At 47.2% G+C, this 9428-nt stretch overlaps 28 non-coding genes across 28 annotated transcripts; all 28 read left to right on the forward strand.

Annotated features, from left to right (window-relative positions):
• Nucleotides 1-219: 219 nt before the first annotated feature.
• LOC145147124 (5S ribosomal RNA) lies at nucleotides 220-338 on the forward strand. Its single transcript, XR_013728038.1, has one exon. It is a non-coding gene; the product is annotated as a 5S ribosomal RNA (ribosomal RNA).
• A 232-nt stretch (nucleotides 339-570) lies between these two features.
• On the forward strand, nucleotides 571-689 carry LOC145151014 (5S ribosomal RNA). Its single transcript, XR_013731812.1, has one exon. It is a non-coding gene; the product is annotated as a 5S ribosomal RNA (ribosomal RNA).
• Nucleotides 690-920: 231 nt separating this feature from the next.
• On the forward strand, nucleotides 921-1039 carry LOC145155336 (5S ribosomal RNA). Its single transcript, XR_013735782.1, has one exon. It is a non-coding gene; the product is annotated as a 5S ribosomal RNA (ribosomal RNA).
• Nucleotides 1040-1253: 214 nt separating this feature from the next.
• Nucleotides 1254-1372, forward strand: LOC145154204 (5S ribosomal RNA). The gene has a single exon (XR_013734688.1). It is a non-coding gene; the product is annotated as a 5S ribosomal RNA (ribosomal RNA).
• A 229-nt stretch (nucleotides 1373-1601) lies between these two features.
• LOC145148288 (5S ribosomal RNA) lies at nucleotides 1602-1720 on the forward strand. Its single transcript, XR_013729179.1, has one exon. It is a non-coding gene; the product is annotated as a 5S ribosomal RNA (ribosomal RNA).
• A 227-nt stretch (nucleotides 1721-1947) lies between these two features.
• LOC145147126 (5S ribosomal RNA) lies at nucleotides 1948-2066 on the forward strand. The gene has a single exon (XR_013728039.1). It is a non-coding gene; the product is annotated as a 5S ribosomal RNA (ribosomal RNA).
• A 232-nt stretch (nucleotides 2067-2298) lies between these two features.
• On the forward strand, nucleotides 2299-2417 carry LOC145149875 (5S ribosomal RNA). The gene has a single exon (XR_013730715.1). It is a non-coding gene; the product is annotated as a 5S ribosomal RNA (ribosomal RNA).
• A 231-nt stretch (nucleotides 2418-2648) lies between these two features.
• LOC145155348 (5S ribosomal RNA) lies at nucleotides 2649-2767 on the forward strand. Its single transcript, XR_013735793.1, has one exon. It is a non-coding gene; the product is annotated as a 5S ribosomal RNA (ribosomal RNA).
• Nucleotides 2768-2981: 214 nt separating this feature from the next.
• LOC145154205 (5S ribosomal RNA) lies at nucleotides 2982-3100 on the forward strand. The gene has a single exon (XR_013734689.1). It is a non-coding gene; the product is annotated as a 5S ribosomal RNA (ribosomal RNA).
• Nucleotides 3101-3331: 231 nt separating this feature from the next.
• On the forward strand, nucleotides 3332-3451 carry LOC145150247 (5S ribosomal RNA). The gene has a single exon (XR_013731068.1). It is a non-coding gene; the product is annotated as a 5S ribosomal RNA (ribosomal RNA).
• A 187-nt stretch (nucleotides 3452-3638) lies between these two features.
• LOC145145741 (5S ribosomal RNA) lies at nucleotides 3639-3757 on the forward strand. The gene has a single exon (XR_013726698.1). It is a non-coding gene; the product is annotated as a 5S ribosomal RNA (ribosomal RNA).
• Nucleotides 3758-3987: 230 nt separating this feature from the next.
• On the forward strand, nucleotides 3988-4106 carry LOC145144363 (5S ribosomal RNA). Its single transcript, XR_013725373.1, has one exon. It is a non-coding gene; the product is annotated as a 5S ribosomal RNA (ribosomal RNA).
• Nucleotides 4107-4326: 220 nt separating this feature from the next.
• Nucleotides 4327-4446, forward strand: LOC145150648 (5S ribosomal RNA). The gene has a single exon (XR_013731459.1). It is a non-coding gene; the product is annotated as a 5S ribosomal RNA (ribosomal RNA).
• Nucleotides 4447-4598: 152 nt separating this feature from the next.
• On the forward strand, nucleotides 4599-4717 carry LOC145146930 (5S ribosomal RNA). The gene has a single exon (XR_013727852.1). It is a non-coding gene; the product is annotated as a 5S ribosomal RNA (ribosomal RNA).
• A 230-nt stretch (nucleotides 4718-4947) lies between these two features.
• LOC145150818 (5S ribosomal RNA) lies at nucleotides 4948-5067 on the forward strand. Its single transcript, XR_013731630.1, has one exon. It is a non-coding gene; the product is annotated as a 5S ribosomal RNA (ribosomal RNA).
• A 187-nt stretch (nucleotides 5068-5254) lies between these two features.
• On the forward strand, nucleotides 5255-5373 carry LOC145149131 (5S ribosomal RNA). The gene has a single exon (XR_013729989.1). It is a non-coding gene; the product is annotated as a 5S ribosomal RNA (ribosomal RNA).
• Nucleotides 5374-5601: 228 nt separating this feature from the next.
• Nucleotides 5602-5720, forward strand: LOC145154899 (5S ribosomal RNA). The gene has a single exon (XR_013735367.1). It is a non-coding gene; the product is annotated as a 5S ribosomal RNA (ribosomal RNA).
• A 219-nt stretch (nucleotides 5721-5939) lies between these two features.
• LOC145147957 (5S ribosomal RNA) lies at nucleotides 5940-6058 on the forward strand. The gene has a single exon (XR_013728856.1). It is a non-coding gene; the product is annotated as a 5S ribosomal RNA (ribosomal RNA).
• Nucleotides 6059-6274: 216 nt separating this feature from the next.
• On the forward strand, nucleotides 6275-6393 carry LOC145155359 (5S ribosomal RNA). Its single transcript, XR_013735804.1, has one exon. It is a non-coding gene; the product is annotated as a 5S ribosomal RNA (ribosomal RNA).
• Nucleotides 6394-6623: 230 nt separating this feature from the next.
• Nucleotides 6624-6743, forward strand: LOC145150410 (5S ribosomal RNA). Its single transcript, XR_013731237.1, has one exon. It is a non-coding gene; the product is annotated as a 5S ribosomal RNA (ribosomal RNA).
• Nucleotides 6744-6930: 187 nt separating this feature from the next.
• On the forward strand, nucleotides 6931-7049 carry LOC145148832 (5S ribosomal RNA). The gene has a single exon (XR_013729698.1). It is a non-coding gene; the product is annotated as a 5S ribosomal RNA (ribosomal RNA).
• Nucleotides 7050-7276: 227 nt separating this feature from the next.
• LOC145147987 (5S ribosomal RNA) lies at nucleotides 7277-7395 on the forward strand. Its single transcript, XR_013728884.1, has one exon. It is a non-coding gene; the product is annotated as a 5S ribosomal RNA (ribosomal RNA).
• A 220-nt stretch (nucleotides 7396-7615) lies between these two features.
• On the forward strand, nucleotides 7616-7735 carry LOC145151006 (5S ribosomal RNA). The gene has a single exon (XR_013731804.1). It is a non-coding gene; the product is annotated as a 5S ribosomal RNA (ribosomal RNA).
• A 188-nt stretch (nucleotides 7736-7923) lies between these two features.
• LOC145149734 (5S ribosomal RNA) lies at nucleotides 7924-8042 on the forward strand. The gene has a single exon (XR_013730583.1). It is a non-coding gene; the product is annotated as a 5S ribosomal RNA (ribosomal RNA).
• A 230-nt stretch (nucleotides 8043-8272) lies between these two features.
• LOC145147777 (5S ribosomal RNA) lies at nucleotides 8273-8390 on the forward strand. The gene has a single exon (XR_013728669.1). It is a non-coding gene; the product is annotated as a 5S ribosomal RNA (ribosomal RNA).
• A 219-nt stretch (nucleotides 8391-8609) lies between these two features.
• On the forward strand, nucleotides 8610-8729 carry LOC145150787 (5S ribosomal RNA). The gene has a single exon (XR_013731599.1). It is a non-coding gene; the product is annotated as a 5S ribosomal RNA (ribosomal RNA).
• Nucleotides 8730-8914: 185 nt separating this feature from the next.
• LOC145150080 (5S ribosomal RNA) lies at nucleotides 8915-9033 on the forward strand. Its single transcript, XR_013730909.1, has one exon. It is a non-coding gene; the product is annotated as a 5S ribosomal RNA (ribosomal RNA).
• A 230-nt stretch (nucleotides 9034-9263) lies between these two features.
• Nucleotides 9264-9382, forward strand: LOC145154900 (5S ribosomal RNA). The gene has a single exon (XR_013735368.1). It is a non-coding gene; the product is annotated as a 5S ribosomal RNA (ribosomal RNA).
• The last annotated feature ends 46 nt before the right edge of the window (nucleotides 9383-9428 follow it).

The following is a 9428-nucleotide window of genomic DNA, read 5'->3' on the forward strand; positions in this document are numbered from 1 at the left end:
TTGCCCGTTTGCGTTTTTTTAGATTTTACGTGCGGTTTTTTTTGTTTTTTTTTCTTTCTTGCTATTTCTATGCTCGGGTGGCCTCCGTTTCATGGTTCATGGTCTTCGTATTTTTGGAACGGAGCCGATCGGTCACGTGGGTCCCACGCCTCGCGTACGAAAACAAAGGAGGTTCTGCGTCTTTTAAGACATACAAGCAATAAGCATGGATAGTATTTCGGGTGCGATCATACCAGCACCAATGCACCGGATCCCATCAGAACTCCGCAGTTAAGCGTGCTTGGGCGAGAATAGTACTAGGATGGTTGACCCCCTGCGAAGTCCTCGTGTTGCACCCCCCCTTTTTCGTTGTCCGTTTGCGTTTTTTTAGATTTTACGTGCAGTTTTTTTTTTGTTTTTTTTTTCTTTCTTGCTATTTCTATGCTCGGGTGGCCTCCGCTTCATGGTTGATGGTTTTCGTATTTTTGGAACGGAGCCGATCGGTCACGTGGGTCCCACGCCTCGCGTACGAAAACAAAGGAGGTTCTGCGTCTTTTAAGACATAAAAGCAATAAGCATGGATAGTATTTCGGGTGCGATAATACCAGCACTAATGCACCGCATCCCATCAGAACTCCGCAGTTAAGCGTGCTTGGGCGAGAGTAGTATTAGGATCGGTGACCCCCTAGGAAGTCCTCGTGTTGCACCCCCCTTTTTCGTTGTCCGTTTGCGTTTTTTTAGATTTTACGTGCGTTTTTTTTTTTGTTTTTTTTTTCTTTCTTGCTATTTCTATGCTCGGGTGGCCTCCGCTTCATGGTTGATGGTTTTCGTATTTTTGGAACGGAGCCGATCGGTCACGTGGGTCCCACGCCTCGCGTACGAAAACAAAGGAGGTTCTGCGTCTTTTAAGACATACAAGCAATAAGCATGGATAGTATTTCGGGTGCGATCATACCAGCACTAATGCACCGGATCCCATCAGAACTCCGCAGTTAAGCGTGCTTGGGCGAGAGTAGTACTAGGATGGGTGACCCCCTGGGAAGTCCTCGTGTTGCACCCCACTTTTTCGTTGTCCATTTGCGTTTTTTTAGATTTTACGTGCGGTTTTTTTTCTTGCTATTTCTATGCTCGGGTGGCCTCCGCTTCATGGTTGATGGTTTTCGTATTTTTGGAACGGAGCCGATCGGTCATGTGGGTCCCACGCCTCGCGTACGAAAACAAAGGAGGTTCTGCGTGTTTTAAGACATAAAAGCAATAAGCATGGATAGTATTTCGGGTGCGATCATACCAGCACTAATGCACCGGATCCCATCAGAACTCCGCAGTTAAGCGTGCTTGGGCGAGAGTAGTACTAGGATGGGTGACCCCCTGGGAAGTCCTTGTGTTGCACCCCCCTTTTTCGTTGTCCGTTTGCGTTTTTTTAGATTTTACGTGGGTTTTTTTTTTGTTTTTTTTTCTTTCTTGCTATTTCTATGCTCGGGTGGCCTCCGCTTCATGGTTGATGGTTTTCGTATTTTTGGAACGGAGTCGATCGGTCACGTGGGTCCCACGCCTCGCGTACGAAAACAAAGGAGGTTCTGCGTCTTTTAAGACATAAAAGCAATATGCATGGATAGTATTTCGGGTGTGATCATACCAGCACTAATGCACTGGATCCCATCAGAACTCCGCAGTTAAGCGTGCTTGGTCGAGAGTAGTACTAGGATGGGTGACCCCCTGGGAAGTCTTCGTGTTGCACCCCCTTTTTCGTTGCCCGTTTGCGTTTTTTTAGATTTTACGTGCGGTTTTTTTTGTTTTTTTTTCTTTCTTGCTATTTCTATGCTCGGGTGGCCTCCGTTTCATGGTTCATGGTCTTCGTATTTTTGGAACGGAGCCGATCGGTCACGTGGGTCCCACGCCTCGCGTACGAAAACAAAGGAGGTTCTGCGTCTTTTAAGACATACAAGCAATAAGCATGGATAGTATTTCGGGTGCGATCATACCAGCACCAATGCACCGGATCCCATCAGAACTCCGCAGTTAAGCGTGCTTGGGCGAGAATAGTACTAGGATGGTTGACCCCCTGCGAAGTCCTCGTGTTGCACCCCCCCTTTTTCGTTGTCCGTTTGCGTTTTTTTAGATTTTACGTGCAGTTTTTTTTTTGTTTTTTTTTTCTTTCTTGCTATTTCTATGCTCGGGTGGCCTCCGCTTCATGGTTGATGGTTTTCGTATTTTTGGAACGGAGCCGATCGGTCACGTGGGTCCCACGCCTCGCGTACGAAAACAAAGGAGGTTCTGCGTCTTTTAAGACATAAAAGCAATAAGCATGGATAGTATTTCGGGTGCGATAATACCAGCACTAATGCACCGGATCCCATCAGAACTCCGCAGTTAAGCGTGCTTGGGCGAGAGTAGTATTAGGATCGGTGACCCCCTAGGAAGTCCTCGTGTTGCACCCCCCTTTTTCGTTGTCCGTTTGCGTTTTTTTAGATTTTACGTGCGTTTTTTTTTTTGTTTTTTTTTTCTTTCTTGCTATTTCTATGCTCGGGTGGCCTCCGCTTCATGGTTGATGGTTTTCGTATTTTTGGAACGGAGCCGATCGGTCACGTGGGTCCCACGCCTCGCGTACGAAAACAAAGGAGGTTCTGCATCTTTTAAGACATACAAGCAATAAGCATGGATAGTATTTCGGGTGCGATCATACCAGCACTAATGCACCGGATCCCATCAGAACTCCGCAGTTAAGCGTGCTTGGGCGAGAGTAGTACTAGGATGGGTGACCCCCTGGGAAGTCCTCGTGTTGCACCCCACTTTTTCGTTGTCCATTTGCGTTTTTTTAGATTTTACGTGCGGTTTTTTTTCTTGCTATTTCTATGCTCGGGTGGCCTCCGCTTCATGGTTGATGGTTTTCGTATTTTTGGAACGGAGCCGATCGGTCATGTGGGTCCCACGCCTCGCGTACGAAAACAAAGGAGGTTCTGCGTGTTTTAAGACATAAAAGCAATAAGCATGGATAGTATTTCGGGTGCGATCATACCAGCACTAATGCACCGGATCCCATCAGAACTCCGCAGTTAAGCGTGCTTGGGCGAGAGTAGTACTAGGATGGGTGACCCCCTGGGAAGTCCTTGTGTTGCACCCCCCTTTTTCGTTGTCCGTTTGCGTTTTTTTAGATTTTACGTGGGTTTTTTTTTTTTGTTTTTTTTTCTTTCTTGCTATTTCTATGCTCGGGTGGCCTCCGCTTCATGGTTGATGGTTTTCGTATTTTTGGAACGGAGCCGATCGGTCACGTGGGTCCCACGCCTCGCGTACGAAAACAAAGGTGGTTCTGTGTCTTTTCAGACATAAAAGCAATAAGCATGGATAGTATTTCGAGTGCGATCATACCAGCACTAATGCACCGGATCCCATCAGAACTCCGCAGTTAAGCGTGCTTGGGCGAGAGTAGTACTAGGATGGGTGACCCCTTGGGAATTCCTCGTGTTTACGTGCGGTTTTTTTTTGTTTTTTTTTTCTTTCTTGCTATTTCTATGCTCGGGTGGCCACCGCTTCATGGTTGATGGTTTTCGTATTTTTGGAACGGAGCCGATCGGTCACGTGAGTCCCACGCCTCGCGTACGAAAACAAAGGAGGTTCTGTGTCTTTTAAGACATAAAAGCAATAAGCATGGATAGTATTTCGGGTGCGATCATACCAGCACTAATGCACCGGATCCCATCAGAACTCCGCAGTTAAGCGTGCTTGGGCGAGAGTAGTACTAGGATCGGTGACCCCCTGGGAAGTCCTCGTGTTGCACCCCCCTTTTTCGTTGCCCGTTTGCGTTTTTTTTAATTTTCCATGCGGTTTTTTTTTTGTTTTTTTTTCTTTCTTGCTATTTCTATGCTCGGGTGGCCTCCGTTTCATGGTTCATGGTCTTCGTATTTTTGGAACGGAGCCGATCGGTCACGTGGGTCCCACACCTCGCGTACGAAAACAAAGGAGGTTCTGCGTCTTTTAAGACATACAAGCAATAAGCATGGATAGTATTTCGGGTGCGATCATACCAGCACTAATGCACCGGATCTCATCAGAACTCCGCAGTTAAGCATGCTTGGGCGAGAGTAGTACTAGGATGGGTGACCCCCTGGGAAGTCCTCGTGTTGCACCCCCCTTTTTCGTTGTCCGTTTGCATTTTTTTAGATTTTACGTGCGGTTTTTTTTTTCTTTCTTGCTATTTCTATGCTCGGGTGGCCTCCGCTTCATGGTTGAGGGTTTTCGTATTTTTGGAACGGAGCCGATCGGTCACGTGGGTCCCACGCCTCGCGTACGAAAACAAAGGAGGTTCTGCGTCTTTTAAGACATAAAAGCAATAAGCATGGATAATATTTCGGGTGCGATCATACCAGCACTAATGCACCGGATCCCATCAGAACTCCGCAGTTAAGCGTGCTTGGGCGAGAGTAGTACTAGGATGGTTGACCCCCTGGGAAGTCCTCGTGTTTACGTGCGGTTTTTTTTTTTGTTTTTTTTTCTTTCTTGCTATTTCGATGCTCGGGTGGCCACCGCTTCATGGTTAATGGTTTTCGTACGCCTCGCGTACGAAAACAAAGGAGGTTCTGCGTCTTTTAAGACATAAAAGCAATAAACATGGATAGTATTTTGGGTGTGATCATACCAGCACTAATGCACCGGATCCCATCAGAACTCCGCAGTTAAGCGTGCTTGGGCGAGAGTAGTACTAGGATCGGTGACCCCCTGGGAAGTCCTCGTGTTGCACCCCCCTTTTTCGTTGCCCGTTTGCGTTTTTTTAGATTTTACGTGCGGTTTTTTTTTTGTTTTTTTTTCTTTCTTGCTATTTCTATGCTCGGGTGGCCTCCGTTTCATGGTTCATGGTCTTCGTATTTTTGGAACGGAGCCGATCGGTCACGTGGGTCCCACGCCTCGCGTACGAAAACAAAAGAGGTTTTGCGTCTTTTAAGACATAAAAGCAATAAGCATGGATAGTATTTCGGGTGCGATCATACCAGCACTAATGCACCGGATCCCATCAGAACTCCGCAGTTAAGCGTGCTTGGGCGAGAGTAGTACTAAGATGGTTGACCCCCTGGGAAGTCCTCGTGTTTACGTGCGGTTTTTTTTTTGTTTTTTTTTCTTTCTTGCTATTTCGATGCTCGGGTGGCCACCGCTTCATGGTTAATGGTTTTCGTATTTTTGGAACGGAGTTGATCGGTCACGTGGGTCCCACGCCTCGCGTACGAAAACAAAGGAGGTTCTGCGTCTTTTAAGACATAAAAGCAATAAGCATGGATAGTATTTCGGGTGCGAAAATACCAGCACTAATGCACCGGATCCCATCAGAACTCCGCAGTTAAGCGTGCTTGGGCGAGAGTAGTACTAGGATCGGTGACCCCCTGGGAAGTCCTCGTGTTGCACCCCCCTTTTTCGTTGCCCGTTTGCGTTTTTTTAGATTTTACGTGCGGTTTTTTTTTGTTTTTTTTCTTTCTTGCTATTTCTATGCTCGGGTGGCCTCCGTTTCATGGTTCATGGTCTTCGTATTTTTGGAACGGAGCCGATCGGTCACGTGGGTCCCACGCCTCGCGTACGAAAACAAAGGAGGTTCTGCGTCTTTTAAGACATACAAGCAATAAGCATGGATAGTATTTCTGGTGCGATCATACCAGCACTAATGCACCGGATCCCATCAGAACTCCGCAGTTAAGCGTGCTTGGGCGAGAGTAGTACTAGGATGGGTGACCCCCTGGGAAGTCCTCGTGTTGCACCCCCCTTTTTCGTTGTCCGTTTGCGTTTTTTTAGATTTTACGTGCGGTTTTTTTTTCTTTCTTACTATTTCTATGCTCGGGTGGCCTCCGCTTCATGGTTGATGGTTTTCGTATTTTTGGAACGGAGCCGATCGGTCACGTGGGTCCCACGCCTCGCGTACGAAAACAAAGGAGGTTCTGCGTCTTTTAAGACATAAAAGCAATAAGCATGGATAGTATTTCCGGTGCGATCATACCAGCACTAATGCACCGGATCCCATCAGAACTCCGCAGTTAAGCGTGCTTGGGCGAGAGTAGTACTAGGATGTGTGACCCCCTGGGAAGTCCTCGTGTTGCACCCCACTTTTTCGTTGTCCATTTGCGTTTTTTTAGATTTTACGTGCGGTTTTTTTTTTCTTGCTATTTCTATGCTCGGGTGGCCTCCGCTTCATGGTTGATGGTTTTCGTATTTTTGGAACGGAGCCGATCGGTCACGTGGGTCCCACGCCTCGCGTACGAAAACAAAGGAGGTTCTGCGTCTTTTAAGACATAAAAGCAATAAGCATGGATAGTATTTCGGGTGCGATCATACCAGCACTAATGCACCGGATCCCATCAGAACTCCGCAGTTAAGCGTGCTTGGGCGAGAGTAGTACTAGGATGGGTGACCCCCTGGGAAGTCCTCGTGTTGCACCCCCCCTTTTTCGTTGTCCGTTTGCGTTTTTTTAGATTTTACGTGGGTTTTTTTTTTGTTTTTTTTTCTTTCTTGCTATTTCTATGCTCGGGTGGCCTCCGCTTCATGGTTGATGGTTTTCGTATTTTTGGAACGGAGCCGATCGGTCACGTGGGTCCCACGCCTCGCGTACGAAAACAGAGGTGGTTCTGTGTCTTTTAAGACATAAAAGCAATAAGCATGGATAGTATTTCGAGTGCGATCATACCAGCACTCATGCACCGGATCCCATCAGAACTCCGCAGTTAAGCGTGCTTGGGCGAGAGTAGTACTAGGATGGGTGACCCCCTGGGAATTCCTCGTGTTTACGTGCGGTTTTTTTTTTGTTTTTTTTTCTTTCTTGCTATTTCTATGCTCGGGTGGCCACCGCTTCATGGTTGATGGTTTTCGTATTTTTGGAACGGAGCCGATCGGTCACGTGAGTCCCACGCCTCTCGTACGAAAACAAAGGAGGTTCTGTGTCTTTTAAGACATAAAAGCAATAAGCATGGATAGTATTTCGGGTGCGATCATACCAGCACTAATGCACCGGTTCCCATCAGAACTCCGCAGTTAAGCGTGCTTGGGCGAGAGTAGTACTAGGATCGGTGACCCCCTGGGAAGTCCTCGTGTTGCACCCCGCTTTTTCGTTGCCCGTTTGCGTTTTTTTAGATTTTACGTGCGGTTTTTTTTTGTTTTTTTCTTTCTTGCTATTTCTATGCTCGGGTGGCCTCCGTTTCATGGTTCATGGTCTTCGTATTTTTCGAACGGAGCCGATCGGTCACGTGGGTCCCACGCCTCGCGTACGAAAACAAAGGAGGTTCTGCGTCTTTTAAGACATACAAGCAATAAGCATGGATAGTATTTCGGGTGCGATCATATCAGCACTAATGCACCGGATCTCATCAGAACTCTGCAGTTAAGCGTGCTTGGGCGAGAGTAGTACTAGGATGGGTGACCCCCTGCGAAGTCCTCGTGTTGCACCCCCCTTTTTCGTTGTCCGTTTGCGTTTTTTTAGATTATACGTGCGGTTTTTTTTTTCTTTCTTGCTATTTCTATGCTCGGGTGGCCTCCGCTTCATGGTTGATGGTTTTCGTATTTTTGGAACGGAGCCGATCGGTCACGTGGGTCCCACGCCTCGCGTACGAAAACAAAGGAGGTTCTGCGTCTTTTAAGACATAAAAGCAATAAGCATGGATAGTATTTCGGGTGCGATCATACCAGCACTAATGCACCGGATCATATCAGAACTCCGCAGTTAAGCGTGCTTGGGCGAGAGTAGTACTAGGATGGGTGACCCCCTGGGAAGTCCTCGTGTTTACGTGCAGTTTTTTTTTTGTTTTTTTTTTCTTTCTTGCTATTTCGATGCTCGGGTGGCCACCACTTCATGGTTAATGGTTTTCGTATTTTTGGAACGGAGCTGATCGGTCACGTGGGTCCCACGCCTCGCGTACGAAAACAAAGGAAGTTATGCGTCTTTTAAGACATAAAAGCAATAAGCATGGATAGTATTTCGGGTGCGATAATACGAGCACTAATGCACCGGATCCCATCAGAACTCCGCAGTTAAGCGTGCTTGGGCGAGAGTAGTACTAGGATCGGTGACCCCCTGGGAAGTCCTCGTGTTGCACCCCCCTTTTTCGTTGCCCGTTTGCGTTTTTTTAAATTTTCCGAGCGGTTTTTTTTTTGTTTTTTTTTCTTTCTTGCTATTTCTATGCTAGGGTGGCCTCCGTTTCATGGTTCATGGTCTTCGTATTTTTGGAACGGAGCCGATCGGTCACGTGGGTCCCACGCCTCGCGTACAAAAACAAAGGAGGTTCTGCGTCTTTTAAGACATACAAGCAATAAGCATGGATAGTATTTCTGGTGCGATCATACCAGCACTAATGCACCGGATCCCATCAGAACTCCGCAGTTAAGCGTGCTTGGGCGAGAGTAGTACTAGGATGGTGACCCCCTGGGAAGTCCTCGTGTTGCACCCCCCTTTTTCGTTGTCCGTTTGCGTTTTTTTAGATTTTACGTGCGGTTTTTTTTTCTTTCTTGCTATTTCTATGCTCGGGTGGCCTCCGCTTCATGGTTGATGGTTTTCGTATTTTTGGAACGGAGCCGATCGTTCACGTGGGTCCCACGCCTCGCGTACGAAAACAAAGGAGGTTCTGCGTCTTTTAAGACATAAAAGCAATAAGCATGGATACTATTTCGGGTGCGATCATACCAGCACTAATGCACCGGATCCCATCAGAACTCCGCAGTTAAGCGTACTTGGGCGAGAGTAGTACTAGGATGGGTGACCCCCTGGGAAGTCCTCGTGTTTACGTGCGGTTTTTTTTTTTTTTTTTTCTTTGTTGCTATTTCTATGCTCGGGTGGCCACCGCTTCATGGTTGATGGTTTTCGTATTTTTGCAACGGAGCCGATCGGTCACGTGAGTCCGACGCCTCGCGTACGAAAACAAAGGAGGTTCTGTGTCTTTTAAGACATAAAAGAATTAAGCATGGATAGTATTTCGGGTGCGATCATACCAGCACTAATGTACTGGATCCCATCAGAAATCCGCAGTTAAGCGTGCTTGGGCGAGAGTAGTACTAGGATCGGTGACCCCCTGGGAAGTCCTCGTGTTGCACCCCTCTTTTTCGTTGCCCGTTTGCGTTTTTTTAAATTTTCCGAGCGGTTTTTTTTTTGTTTTTTTTTCTTTCTTGCTATTTCTATGCTAGGGTGGCCTCCGTTTCATTGTTCATGGTCTTCGTATTTTTGGAACGGAGCCGATCGGTCACGTGGGTCCCACGCCTCGCGTACAAAAACAAAGGAGGTTCTGCGTCTTTTAAGACATACAAGCAATAAGCATGGATAGTATTTCTGGTGCGATCATACCAGCACTAATGCACCGGATCCCATCAGAACTCCGCAGTTAAGCGTGCTTGGGCGAGAGTAGTACTAGGATGGGTGACCCCCTGGGAAGTCCTCGTGTTGCACCCCCCTTTTTCGTTGTCCGTTTGCGTTTTTTTAGATTTTACGTGCGGTT

This window comes from Lactuca virosa, chromosome 1, assembly GCF_052849685.1.
Source record: "Lactuca virosa cultivar CGN04683 chromosome 1, Lactuca_virosa_CGN04683_v6, whole genome shotgun sequence".
NCBI classification, from domain to species: Eukaryota; Viridiplantae; Streptophyta; class Magnoliopsida; order Asterales; family Asteraceae; genus Lactuca; species Lactuca virosa.